The following is a 13,460-nucleotide window of genomic DNA, read 5'->3' on the forward strand; positions in this document are numbered from 1 at the left end:
CCTTTGTAAATTTCAAAGCCAGCATCCTGCCATCCTCTTTCATCAATGTGTTTTGTGAAGTCACTTCCCATACTGGAAACTCTCCTCTGTTCCAGACAATTTCTTTGACTTTTCTGCCATGAAATGTCACCTTCTCAGGTGGTTGCAGGCATTCATCACAATTAGCAGGAGCTCTAACATGTGGTGTTTTTTTAAAGTAAATACAACCAGCTTTGAACTCTGCCTGCCCCTGCAGTGTTTCCCTGATCTGATGCAATTCGTGTGCAATTTATTATGCTTGTAAAAACACGCATTCTCAACAAGCACTTGCATATTTTTTATTGCTTGCAGCCGTGCCTGCTGTGATGGGAGCTTGCCAGTCCTTAGTTGTCAGCAGCCTAATGAACCATGTGTATGATGAATAAATGCACACAAATTGACACAATATGGAATGTTCTCTATTTGACGGCTTGGGCATTAGCAAGCCTTCGCCCTCTTATCGCCCAGAATTCTGGAGTGAGAATGACTATTTAATAAGCACTGCACTCTTTAGAATTTCATTAATTGGATTGTTCCCTGTGCTTTGGGAAATGACCCTGCTCATCCTCTTATTCCAAACCTTCTTCTTCCTAATGAAAAGGCTAGGCATCTGTCTTTCCTGCTTATCCCTTTCCTCCTATTTCTTCAGCAACCCCCCCCCCCGCCCAGCACATTCTATGCAAAACTAGAATGTAAGAATATAAGAACAGATTGCTGAATCAGGCCGAGGGTCCATCTAGTTCACATCAGCTAACCAGGTGCCTGTGGGAAACCTGAGCACAAGGGTGTTCTCCCTTTCCACAGCTTCCAACAACTAGTATTCGAGAACCATCCTTGAAAGTGGAGGTAATGTTGTGTCCTTTTCATTTCAAATGGGGTAGGTCATAGACAGGCGGGGTAGGAACTAAGATCTTGACTCCAGATAAGGAGATGGACCAGATTCAGGTCTCTGAGTTTGCTGCTGCAGATCAATGAGCATGAGCCTTATAGCAAAGAGCCCACAGAATAACCTCCTGCACTATTTGTTTGTTTGTTTGTTTGTTTGTCTGTTTGTATCTATCCCACCTTTCCTCCAAGAAGCTCAAGGTGATGCACAAGGTTCTCTTCTTCCTCATTTTAACCTTGCAACAACTCTGTGAGGTGGATTTGGCTGAGAGATCCTGACTGACCCAAGGTCACCAGTGAGCTTTATGGCTGAGCAGGGATTTGAGTCTCAGGTTCTCTTCCAACCACTACACCACACTGGCTCTCACTGTGACAAAGGAGGCTGGACTGTAGGGCCACAACCAAGATCCCATTGAGAACTTCACCCAGCGGAACAAAACACACCTCACATACCTCACCAGTCCAGGAGCTCATGGATTGCACCAGGCAGGAGAGAATGGAAGAGAGGACGAATGCCCATCTGCAGATGAGAGAGTTCACCCTTTAAGTTCTCCACAAGGGAGCAGAGCCCTGGGAGAAGTACTCTGGGGAAAGAATCTGGAAAAGACTCAATCTGCTCTCAGCCTGCTTTGGAGCTAGTTGCTCACTTGGAGCTATCTGTGGTCCTGAAACTCTTCTCTTGTCTTGCTGCTGCTGCCTTGCTTCCTAACATCTAGCATTGGATCTGAATGGGTGCGGCTAAAGGAGGAAGGATGGCCAATACCAAAAGGCCAATACCAAAAGGACCTGAGATGTTTGTGTATGTTTTGGTCGGTTTACATCAAGTGGTATTATCCACGTGTTGAAGTGGTATTATCCACGTATTATCAGTAAGTGGTATTATCCACGTATTATCAGCCCTAGTCAACATGGCTAACTGTCAGGAGGAGGAGGGCAAATGTTGTCCCTATTTTCAAAAAGGGGAAAAGAGAGGACCCAAATAATTACCGCCCAGTCAGTCTGACATCAATACTTGGAAGATTCTGGAGCAGATCATTAAGCAAACAGTCTGTGAGCACCTAGAAAGGAATGCTGTGATCACCAATAGGAGCATGGATTTCTGAAAAATAAGTCATGTCAGACTAACCTGATCTCGTTTTTTGACAGAATTACAAGCCTGGTAGATGAAGGGAACGCAGTGGATGTAGCCTACCTTGATTTCAGCAAGGCATTTGACAAGGTGCCCCATGATATTCTTGTAAAGAAGCTGGTAAAATGCGGTCTTGACTATGCTACCACTCAGTGGATTTGTAACTGGCTGACTGACCGAACCCAAAGGGTGCTCATCAATGGTTCCTCTTCATCTTGGAGAAGAGTGACTAGTGGGGTGCCACAGGGTTCTGTCTTGGGCCCGGTCTTATTCAACAACTTTATCAACAACTTGGATGATAGACTCAAGGGCATCCTGATCAAATTTGCAGATGACACAAAACTGGGAGGGGTGGCTAACACCCCAGAGGACAGGATCACACTTCAAAACGACCTTGACAGATTAGAGAACTGGGCCAAAACAAACAAGATGAATTTTAACAGGGAGAAATGTAAAGTATTGCACTTGGGCAAAAAAAATGAGAGGCACAAATACAAGATGGGTGACACCTGGCTTGAGAGCAGTACATGTGAAAAGGATCTAGGAGTCTTGCTTGACCACAAACTTGACATGAGCCAACAGTGTGACGCGGCAGCTAAAAAAGCCATTGCAATTCTGGGCTGCATCAATAGGAGTATAGCATCTAGATCAAGGGAAGTAATAGTGCCACTGTATTCTGCTCTGGTCAGACCTCACCTGGAGTACTGTGTCCAGTTCTGGGCACCACAGTTCAAGAAGGACACTGACAAACTGGAACGTGTCCAGAGGAGGGCAACCAAAATGGTCAAAGGCCTGGAAACGATGCCTTATGAGGAATGACTAAGGGAGCTGGGCATGTTTAGCCTGGAGAAGAGGAGGTTAAGGGGTGATATGATAGCCATGTTCAATTATATAAAAGGATGTCACATAGAGGAGGGAGAAAGGTTGTTTTCTGCTGCTCCAGAGAAGCGGACACGGAGTAATGGATCCAAACTACAAGAAAGAAGATTCCACCTAAACATTAGGAAGAACTTCCTGACAGTAAGAGCTGTTCGACAGTAGAATTTGCTGCCAAGGAGTGTGGTGGAGTCTCCTTCTTTGGAGGTCTTTAAGCAGAGGCTTGACAACCATATGTCAGGAGTGCTCTGATGGTGTTTCCTGCTTGGCAGGGGGTTGGACTCGATGGCCCTTGTGGTCTCTTCCAACTCTATGATTCTATGATTCTATGATTCTGTGATGGGAGTTCTAGTTCAAAATTTTTTGCTGGAAGAATGGCAGATGCAACTGATAGACTATATGGAACTGGCCGAGATGACTGGCAGAATCCGAGACTTGGGAGAAGAGACGGTGGAGGAAGATTGGAAGAAATTCAAGACTTATTTACAAAAATATTGTAAACTGTATGAATGTTACGAAGGATGCCAGAATATAAACAACTTGGCACCATTAAGCTAGATGAAGTGAAATATGAAGAGAAGCTAAATTTAAGAGAAGGCAAAGTTTGGGAAATTTTAGGTTATATTTTAATTTTTAAGATTTGAATTAAAGTTACCTAAATTAGAGAAACAATATTGGAAAACCAGATAATAAGAATAGAAAAAAGGGGATAAATTTGCTGGATAGAAATTTATTGTCAGGAACGCAGGAGCGGGAGGTGTGAGGAAGTCCAAGAAGTTAAGAAAAATATGTTAAGAGATGTGTTATATTTTATTGTTTTTTTGGTATTGTAACTAAGATAAAAATTATCAATAAATATTATAAACAAAAAAAACAACAAAATTTTTTGGAGGGTTAGGGTTAGGGTTAAGACTATCTCTGACTTACAAAATGAATGGTTTAAGAAAATGAAATATACTTAGAGTCATGTAGTGATTTCATGCCCTTTATTGCAGCTAGTAAAACAGTGAATGAATTTTCCTCAAAACCTCAGGCTTTATATACATTATTTACACAATGGGTCCCTTGAGATTGGCTGACTATGCTTTCCTCCTGGAGCCTGATTGGGCTGCTCCTGCACGCCAATCAGTTGTTGCATTCTAGGATCCTACCAACCTAATAGGCCAGGGGTCAGCAAACCTTTTCAGGAGAGGGTCAGTCCACTGTCCCTCAGACCTTGTGGGGGGGCAGATCCACTTCTTCCCAAAAGCATCCCCCTTGAAAGGCCCCCCCGCCTATGCCACTCATGCCGCAGCCACTGGGCGGTGGAGGCAGCCTCCACGCAGCTGCCGCTTCCTTCCCGCTCAGCCGCTTCCTCCTGCTCGGCCGCCTCAGCAGGAAGGAAGGGGCGGCACCCAGATGTGACTGCGGCTTCTGATAGGCTGCAGGAGTTTCCTGCAGCCAATCAGAAGCCGTGCCAGCGTTGCTGCCCACCCAGAGGCATCCACAGCTTTTGATTGGCTGCAGGAGCTTCTTGCAGCCAATTAGAAGCCGTTCAATGCCATGTCGTAGAAGTCAGTCTCTGTGTGTCGAGGCCTCTGCTCCATGCCTCTTTAGCGTGGGGACTGACCGCAGGCCGGATTAACGAGCCTGGTGGGCCGTATCCGGCCCGTGGGCCTTAGTTTGACAACCTCTGTAATAGGCTGATTAACTTCCTCCTGGGGCCTGATTGGTCTTCTCCTGCACGCCAATCAGGTTGTTGCATTCTAGGATCCTACCTGTCTATTGTTCTAGGATTCAAGCTCAGTACATAACAGAAAATGAAAGCAATACCTATTTAACTTGCATGACATGTTGTCCAAAACTGCTTTGAGACATCAGGAAATTTGGCAAGCCAATGGAAGACACCTACTAAAATAGTATACAACATTTCAGGGCATTTCAAGTAAAGGACAACAAGGAATTATGGAGGATAGTTTCTGGTGCCCTTCAAGATGGTAGTAACCAAACAATTACCATCATTCCTGCCTCTAGCTTGTTCAACTACTTTTCTGCAATGTTCATAGTGCCAACGAATCTACAAGCCATGCAAAATGGGCCTGGTTATGTACATCTTCCAGAATGGACCCCAGTGGAACTAGATAAAATACTCTCAATAATCAAGAAGTTAAAACCAAATAAATCCCCTGGTCCAAATGGTGAACTCTTCAAACACAATCCAAATTAGTGGGCCCCTCTATTAGCCAATTTCTTCACTTCAAGTGACAAATTTGGAATGCTACCAGATGTTTGGCTAAACTCCATCATCTCTCCTATATAGAAAAAAGGTGACCCAAGAGACTTCTGGCTGGTCATAGCCATTAAAGGAGTACGGGATTAGCCCTCCAGGGAAATCCTGAGCTTTGCGAGGGAAAAAGAGGTCATGCAATGGCTCTGCGGACCTCGGAACCCAGAGGGAATAATCTTTGGGATCATGAGACCTGGCTGCGCTCTCCAGCGGCTCTCCTGTGAGTCAAACTGCTCCATTGGGAGTGGGGTTTGGGAGGCAGCATTGAGCAGAGAGTGCTAGGGTCCATTGCTAGCCTCGCAAAGTGAAGCCACAAGCTCCTGTTGAAAGTGGCAAGCATTCCGAGACTTAAAATTTAATCTGGAACATTGAATTGGAGCGAAATTTGAAATTAATTTGATTCAAGTATCTATCCGGTGTGTGTGAAGGGGCAAAAAAAGGAAGTCCATACCGATGCTGGCGAGGAAAATGGCGCATGGATGATGGTTGTGAGTTTGTCCCAAAGGTTGGAAATATGCTGCTGAGTGAGTCTTTTATTTTATTTTTTATTTTAAGCACTCCACAACCAAATTTGGGAAGCGGAGACAAGGATTTAATCATCTAGAGACATTATTTTTATTTTATATGAACTAAGAGGATTGCTTGGTGTCTGGTGGGGGGGGGGGATGCCTGCTCAGTCTTGAAGTAACTCTGTTTCATCTGCCTAAGTACACTGCCCAATATATAGGGCAAGGAGTGGATTTTGTTACAAAATACAAAAACTGCACTAAAATACTTTGTAACAATCGGTGGAAGGCAGAAACAAATTTGCTATCCTGCAAACGCCCGACTGAAATTTGTTGTTTAAGCTTGGCTACAAGTCATTTCCGCCAGCGGACAGAAAGCTGTGGGTTCCTGATAGAGGCTTAGATTTGACTCCCTCCCCCCCAGTCGGAGGCATTGGATTTGATTGTTGGTTCATTTTTCTTCATTTCTTTGCTGCTGACTGTGGATTATTGAATACAATTAGATTAGTCTGACCAAGGGGCCGAAGATAGAACGGCGGGTTTGCTGCGAGATTTTTCTGTTTTATTTTGTCTTTTTTATCTGGAAGCGCAGAGACTTTAATATAGCTTTTGAGATCGTGCCCCCTTTTGAAATCGCTCTTCCCAGCATAATTGGCTTAATAAATTGTAATTTCTAGAGATTAAATTCATGATTTTATGAATTGGAGTTGTAACAAAGAAAATGTAAGTAATTGAGGTGCACAGCTGCAGTGTTTTGAGAATGGCACTTGGGCTTAGTCATAACAGGAAAAAGACTGTGAGAGTTATTACTGTCACTCAGTTTATAGACACCATCTAGTGGCAAGAATATAAAGTGCAATCTCAACTTTTAAATTTCTATCAAATCTTTAGGTAAAGGTACCCCTGCCCGTACGGGCCAGTCGTGTCCAACTCTAGGGTTGTGCGCCCATCTCACTTAAGAGGCCGGGGGCCAGTGCTGTCCAGAGACACTTAATTCGTTCTGGAGGTCTGTTCTTAACCTGAAACTGTTCTTAATCTGAGGTACCACTTTAGCTAATGGGTCCTCCCTCTGTTCTCATCCTGAAGCAAAGTTCTTAACCCGAGGTACTATTTCTGGTTTAGCGGAGTCTGTAACCTAAAGCGTATGAAATCCAAGGTACCACTGTACAAAGATTTGTTAGAGCATAAAACACCATGGTGGGTATCATCAGTAGAAGCAATTTCAGTTAAAAGGTTAGATATGAAAGGTTGGTTACAGTACCGCCAAATAAATGATATATTTAAAAAAGATAAAATGAATAATGGCTTTGAGACTTCTAGATCGTAGCTGGAAACCAAATTGTTGGAAGGTAAACTAATCTTATCGAAAATGTATGACCTACTCTTAGAATGGCACACAAAAGATGAGGAAATTAAGGAAGTAATGACAAAATGGGCAATAGACATTGGGCATAATATTCAATTTGATGTATGGTCTAGGCTATGGAACGTTGGGATGAAATTCACCGCATGTATGACACTGAAAAAATATATAATGAAAATGATGTATAGGTGGTATTTGACTCCAACTAAATTAGCAAAAATGTATAGAATAAGAAATAAGAATTGTTGGAAATGTAATGTTAAAGAAGGTGATTTTTATCATATCATATGTTGTGAATGTGTGATAAAGTTAAAGTATTTTGGGATAGTATTTACAATACAATGAATTAAAAAAGATGTTTAGGGGTACCTTTCCCAAGAAACCAGAAGTGTTTTTCTTAGGAATAGTAGACGTGGAAATATCAAGAGTAGACCAAAAATTGTTTATGTATGCCACAACGGCAGCTAGAACTTTATTAGCCCCCAAATGGAAACAGCAGAAGTTACCAAATGTAGAAGAATGGCAGGCGAAGATGATGGATTGTGCAGAACTGGCAAAGCTGACGGAGAGAATCCAAAACCAGAGCAACCAAGTGTTCCAGAGAGAGTGGAGTAAATTTATACAATACATAGAGAATCATTGTACACATATAAAGACAATAGCAGGACTGAGATAAAACCTACAATATTCAAAAGAAGGAACATTCTATTTGTGATTAAAGTGATTTAATAATCTAAGATATGTATAGAATGGAGACGTTATAAATGTGCGGAGATAAAATTGTGATATAAGGAAACCAGAACACAGAGGAAGGGAAGTCGAGAGCTCGGCAGAGCAAAAGCTTTAATGATGTTATATTATGATGTTATAGGATTGTTAAAATTGGAAAATCAATAAAAATTATATTTAAAAAAGGTGACCCGAAGCTGCCTGAGAATTATTGTCCAATGTCTCCCATCACTCCTTGGCAAGATGTATAACCAACATTTGGAAAAGAAATTGAATGACTGGATGACATCCAACAAGATCCTTGGGCCTGAACAAATAGGCTTCTGCCATGGCAAATCCACCACTGACCACTGCATAGTCCTCTAACACCTAGCAGACATGTTCATGTCATGTTCATGACAAACACATCTGCCCCAACTAGAGAAGCACAGCCTGAGTTAGGAAGCAGTCAGATAGCTGGGAGCAGTCCCCCTTCCCTTGCCCCTAACACAGAATGGAATGTTGATAAGACGTTAGCAGTCAGCGGGAGGGAGAGAAGCCAACTCACTCAAGAAGCACAGGCAGGCCCAGAAAGCAGGATGGGTAGCATTTCCTCACCGGAAGAGGAGGCAATTAATCCTCTGAGCCCAAGGAGTAGACATATGGGAAAGGTATTAGACAGGAAACAAACCCAGAAACGCAAGGGTTATAGGTTCAGGATATTCTGCAGAATATCCAGGAAGCATTCCTCAGAAGGCTCAACTGAATTGTAAGGTACAGAAGCTCCGAGAGAGCGTCTGAGACTGACCAAGAGCAATATGCGTTTGTGTATTTTGTTATGATGACATTTATATTCCACCCTTTAGCCAAAAAGGCTGTCAGAGCTGCTTGCAAAAAATCAAAATCAAAACTCAGCGCTAAGGATCTCACACTTTAAAATCTCACACCTAAATCTCACACTTTAAAAACATTGTTTTTACTTGTCCAGCAGTAATACAGAGAGCTAGGGCTTGGAAATGTAAGAATCCTGGTTTGGAAACAAGGCAAGAACATCTGGAACTCTGCAACTCAGCAGAATTGTGGGGAATGTGTGCAGTCTGGCAGGAGTGGAGTGGAGAAGAAAGCAGAAGAAACCAGTTCCCATTTTGGCCCCTATTTACCTCCCACAGCTGCCACCACAGGGGCATCTGAAGAAGCGTCTTGGCCTGAGGGGTACGAGAAGAAGCAGTAGCAACTTCTTCTAAAACAAACAAGTTGTTTTCCCTTTTTCTGTTTATATATTTATCTATCATTTTTGAAAATAATTTTATGTAAACTGCTTTGTGAGGTCTTCCTCAAAAGTGCTGTGTAAATACCCTTACATAAATAACTAGCAGGCACAAAATAAAGCATCTGGAGACTCCAAGCTTTCATTTAAAAACACGTTTCAAGTGCAGAGTGTTTGACATTCGCAGGGAAACCAAAATGCTTATTTACAAAGATATTGTACTACCAACCTTACTATATGCTTGTGAAACATGGACCACTTATAAACGCCATCTCCAACTCCTCAAAAGATTCCATCAACGGTGTCTCCAAAAAATTTTGCACATCACTTGGGAAGACAGGCGAACTAATATCAGTGTACTGGAAGAAGCAAAGATCACCAGTGTTGAAGCAATGATTCTTCAACATCAACTTCGTTGGACTGGTCATCTTGTGCGGATGCCTGATGATCGTCTTCCAAAGCAAATACTCTATTCCGAACTGAAAAATGGAAAGCGTAATGCTGGTGGTCAACAAAAGAGGTTTAAAGACTGTCTCAAGGCAAATCTAAAAAAATGTAGTATAAACACTGACAACTGGAAAACACAGGCCTGCGAGTGCTCCAGTTGGAGAACAGCCTTTACCAAAGGTGTCATGGGCACCCAAACTCAGGGTGCAAGGGAGAAAGGTGCTAAGAGGAAGGCATGCTTTGCAAATCCACACCGTGATCAACTCCCTCCCGGAAACCAATGTCCCCACTGTGGAAGGACGTGTGGAACCAGAATTGGCCTCCACAGTTACTTACGGACTCATTGTTAAAACCGTGTTTAAGGAAGACAATCTTACTCGGCTACGAGTGATCGTAGAAGAAGAAGAAGAAGAAGAAGAAGAAGAAGAAGAAGAAGAAGAAGAAGAAGAAGAAGTAGTTAGGCTTTATAGTGCCTGAGAAATGTCTGAAGAAATCTCCAGAGCCATGGATGGGGGATTCCAATCAGATGTTTTGGAAAGCAGGGAGGTGGTTTGAGTCTCCTTCATGACATGGCACATGGACTATTGAATGACAGGTGAACAGATAGATTCCTCTGAGTGCCAGAATTCTGTGTATTGTGGGATAGTCACTGCAACTTTGCCATAAATAAGTGCAGCACCAGCTGATCCCCATAAAGTATCATTTTAGCACCCTGAGATTGACAGCTTAATCAATCAATCTTTATTAAGGTCAAAGACCAGACAACAGAAACAACACATATAACTACAACAGGACCAAGGAGCTGAAGCAGTAGACAAAATTGAAAATTTCATATAAAAGCAACACTCCAGTTAAAGTCCTCATTGCCACAAAACTGAATTTCTCGACATGTCTACTGACATTCAGGTCTTTGTCAGTGAGAAGGTATTTAACACAAATTTCCTTAATAAAGGCTGAATTCACTATTTTCGGCTATCACAGTTTAGTGGGCAATATAAGAGAACATGGCCAGACTTCCGGGTTAGCGCCATCGGCAATGGCGGAGTTCCTCTGACTGAGAGGAACCCGCTCTGCGAAAATCGGGTCTTGCCACCGCGGCGAAGGCGGAGACCCTTTAAAAATCCCAGGCGGAGGAAGGCTGGGAATGTGGGATTCGACTGACACCAGGAGCACCTCCCCTACTCGCGGGGAAAACCTTTTTCGGGGATCCGAAGCGACGTGGGGTGAGCGGCGCGGTGTTTTGAATCGACCACTACTTTTACGGAGTGAAGCCGCACAGCCGTTGCCGGAGAGCGCTGACTTTTTCCTGTAGACAATTGGACTCTAAACAAGTACCCGTGAGTAGAACAGAAAATTGGATTAAGAAACATTTTAATTTGGCACTGAAGCGGGAAGGCTCTAAACAGGAAGTCCGCCTTCCGCTTTTGTAAATAGACTGAAGCAAAAATTGTGCAAGCTAAAGTCTGGAAAGTCGTATATAAAGGGCTAAATTTCCTTCAGTTTTAACCACCAAAACCCCTCTTGGAAGCAGGAGAAAAGAGGGGGAATTTTGATTGTTCAAGCCTGCAGGAGAGAGAGTAAAGAGGCAGACGAAGGTGACTGACTATATGGGACTTGCGGAGATGACCGGCAGAATCCGTGACCAAGAAAAAGAGACGGTGGAAGAAGATTGGAAGAAATTTAAAGTATATCTTAAGAACTGTTGTAAAATTGAAGAGTGCTAAAATGTCAAGGGAAAAGAAAATATTGAATTATAGCTACAATTGATTAAGTATGAGAAGAAGCTAAAAAAGAAAATAAGTAATTAGACAATTGGTGTAAGGAGTTGTTGAAAAAATCTCAAAATAGGGATGCAGAAAAGGAGAGGTAAGGGGAAGTCTGGGAAGTAAGGTTATGAAAATGAGGTTTGAAATTATACATGTTTATATGTTTTGTTTGTTTATGTATGGTGTCTTGTTTTGTTTTTAAATCTGTGTTGAAAAAACCAATAAAAAATTATATTAAAAAAAAGAGAGAGAGTAAAGAAAGATAAATTTCCACCATCTCAAACCTGGGAACGGGGTGTCAGAGACAGAAATTTTTGGGGAAGTTCATTGACTGAATGGAACGTCTTTTGACAGATAGTTATAGAAGAGAAACAAATTGATTCCAGTGTTGCCTTTTGCATTTAAAAGAAACAAAAAATTTGAAAAATGAAAGTAATTTTCTTTTGTTGGACATGCTTTCAAAAGATGGATACAAATAGAAATTGTCTCCTCTAGAGGGAGCTTGTTAAATTGTTGCTGGAGTCGATCTGGGGATTTCACAGCTGTGGAGATTAGGATCGTGGGACCAGACTCTGACCTTGAATAAAAATGTGTTTAGAAGAGGTTTTGGTGCTTGCTTTTTGCAAAACAAGTGCTTTGTTGGAGCAGATGCATGAGAAGATGGATTTGATGACTGTTGCAGTCAAAAACTTTGGACAAACAGCGAATACTCATATAGAAACCATTCAGGAACCAACCCAGGAACCTGTTTTGACAGGGCAAGTGCAAATGCAGAAGACAATGGAGGAGGTTGTTGCTGAACCTCAAGTAACACAAATGGAGAGACCCGAGGCCCTGCAGGAGCATAAGCCGCTGTTCTTGAAGATTGAATCTGGAGTGGGCCGGGGGGGGTCTGGAGTTGTCTGGGCTCTTAATTTTGGAGGGACTTTGAAACATGCTTTTAAATACTTTCTGGACTACACTGCTGACTGTGAGGAATGGGATTGTGGGGAATGGGCTGATCTGCTGAGGGGAGATGGAGATATTTTGGGGTTGGAGTTTCCCCGAGACCTACTCCTCAATGAGAAAGGAAAGAAATTAAGAAAGAGATCGACAAAAGACAAGGTAAAGTGCAGGTATAAACAAGAAGATCTGCAGAAGGGACATGGAAAAGACTTAAGAGCCTCGGACAGAAGATTACCAGGTTGATGGACTAGATGGAATGGACAGTAAGGACTGACATAACCCGAGACCAGGAAGAAGAGACGTTGAATGAAGATTGGAAGAAATTTTTTTTAAATTTATTTTGGGAATTAGTGTAAAATTAACGAGTATTAGGAAACATGTTGGAATGAAACTATTTGGCTTTAGTAGAAATGATATAAGGAGTTATGTATAAATAAGTATTAAGTTTTAAGCTTTAAGGTATTTTATGGTAAGATAAGGTTAAAATAAATTAAGGTAAATTGAACGACAGAATATAGTGAAAGATGGAAAGGATTTGCTGAGTTAATTAATAGGTTAGACTGTTAAGATAAATTACCCAATAAAAATTGAGAAAGAGGGAAAGAATTTGCTGAAACAAATAACTAAACTAGAATACAAAAAGGGAGGTGTGAGGAGGTCGATGAAACAAGTAAATGAAAGATAAAGATATGGAATATTGGATGTGTGTTTTTTATTGTTATTGTTGTATTGGTTTTTATGTTTTTGTTTTGTTTTTTATGTATTGTAATGTATGTTTTGTTAAATTTTTTGTTCTTTTCTTTTCTTCTTTTCTCTGTAATTTTTAAACTTCTAATAAATATGATTTTTTTAAAAAATACCTAGAGTTAGGTACAGTGACATAATGTGAATGTTGGCAAAAATAAAGAGAATTGCTAAAGCAGGAAAAATAAAAAATAAAAATAAGAGAACATGGCCAGTTGATTCAGCCTCATCTGAATTACATGGACATTGTTTCTATTCGACTGGGATGTCATGACATCTGCCCTCTAATAGTGCTGAGAGGAGGGCATTAAAGTGGCCACTGGAGAATGCCCAGCAATGATTGAGGTTGTCCAGTACACTTTGAGGTTCATGTGCTGTTGTTGTTGTTGTTTAGTCGTGTCCGACTCTTCGTGACCCCATGGAACAGAGAGCACCAGGCACTCCTGTCTTCCACTGTCTCCCGCAGTTTGGTCAAGCTCATGTTGGTAGCTTCGAGAACATTGTCCAACCATCTCGTCCTCTGTCGTCCCCTTCTCCTTA

General features: G+C 41.9%; 1 long non-coding RNA gene across 1 annotated transcript; it reads left to right on the forward strand.

Annotated features, from left to right (window-relative positions):
- The first annotated feature begins 10,477 nt into the window (after positions 1-10,477).
- Positions 10,478-13,033, forward strand: LOC310850096. The gene is made up of 2 exons (XR_014567220.1): positions 10,478-11,042; positions 11,483-13,033. It is a non-coding gene; the product is annotated as an uncharacterized lncRNA (long non-coding RNA).
- Positions 13,034-13,460: the final 427 nt, after the last annotated feature.

The sequence above is a fragment of the Podarcis gaigeae genome, assembly GCF_964106915.1.
Source record: "Podarcis gaigeae genome assembly, chromosome: 8".
In the NCBI taxonomy this organism is placed as follows: Eukaryota; Metazoa; Chordata; class Lepidosauria; order Squamata; family Lacertidae; genus Podarcis; species Podarcis gaigeae.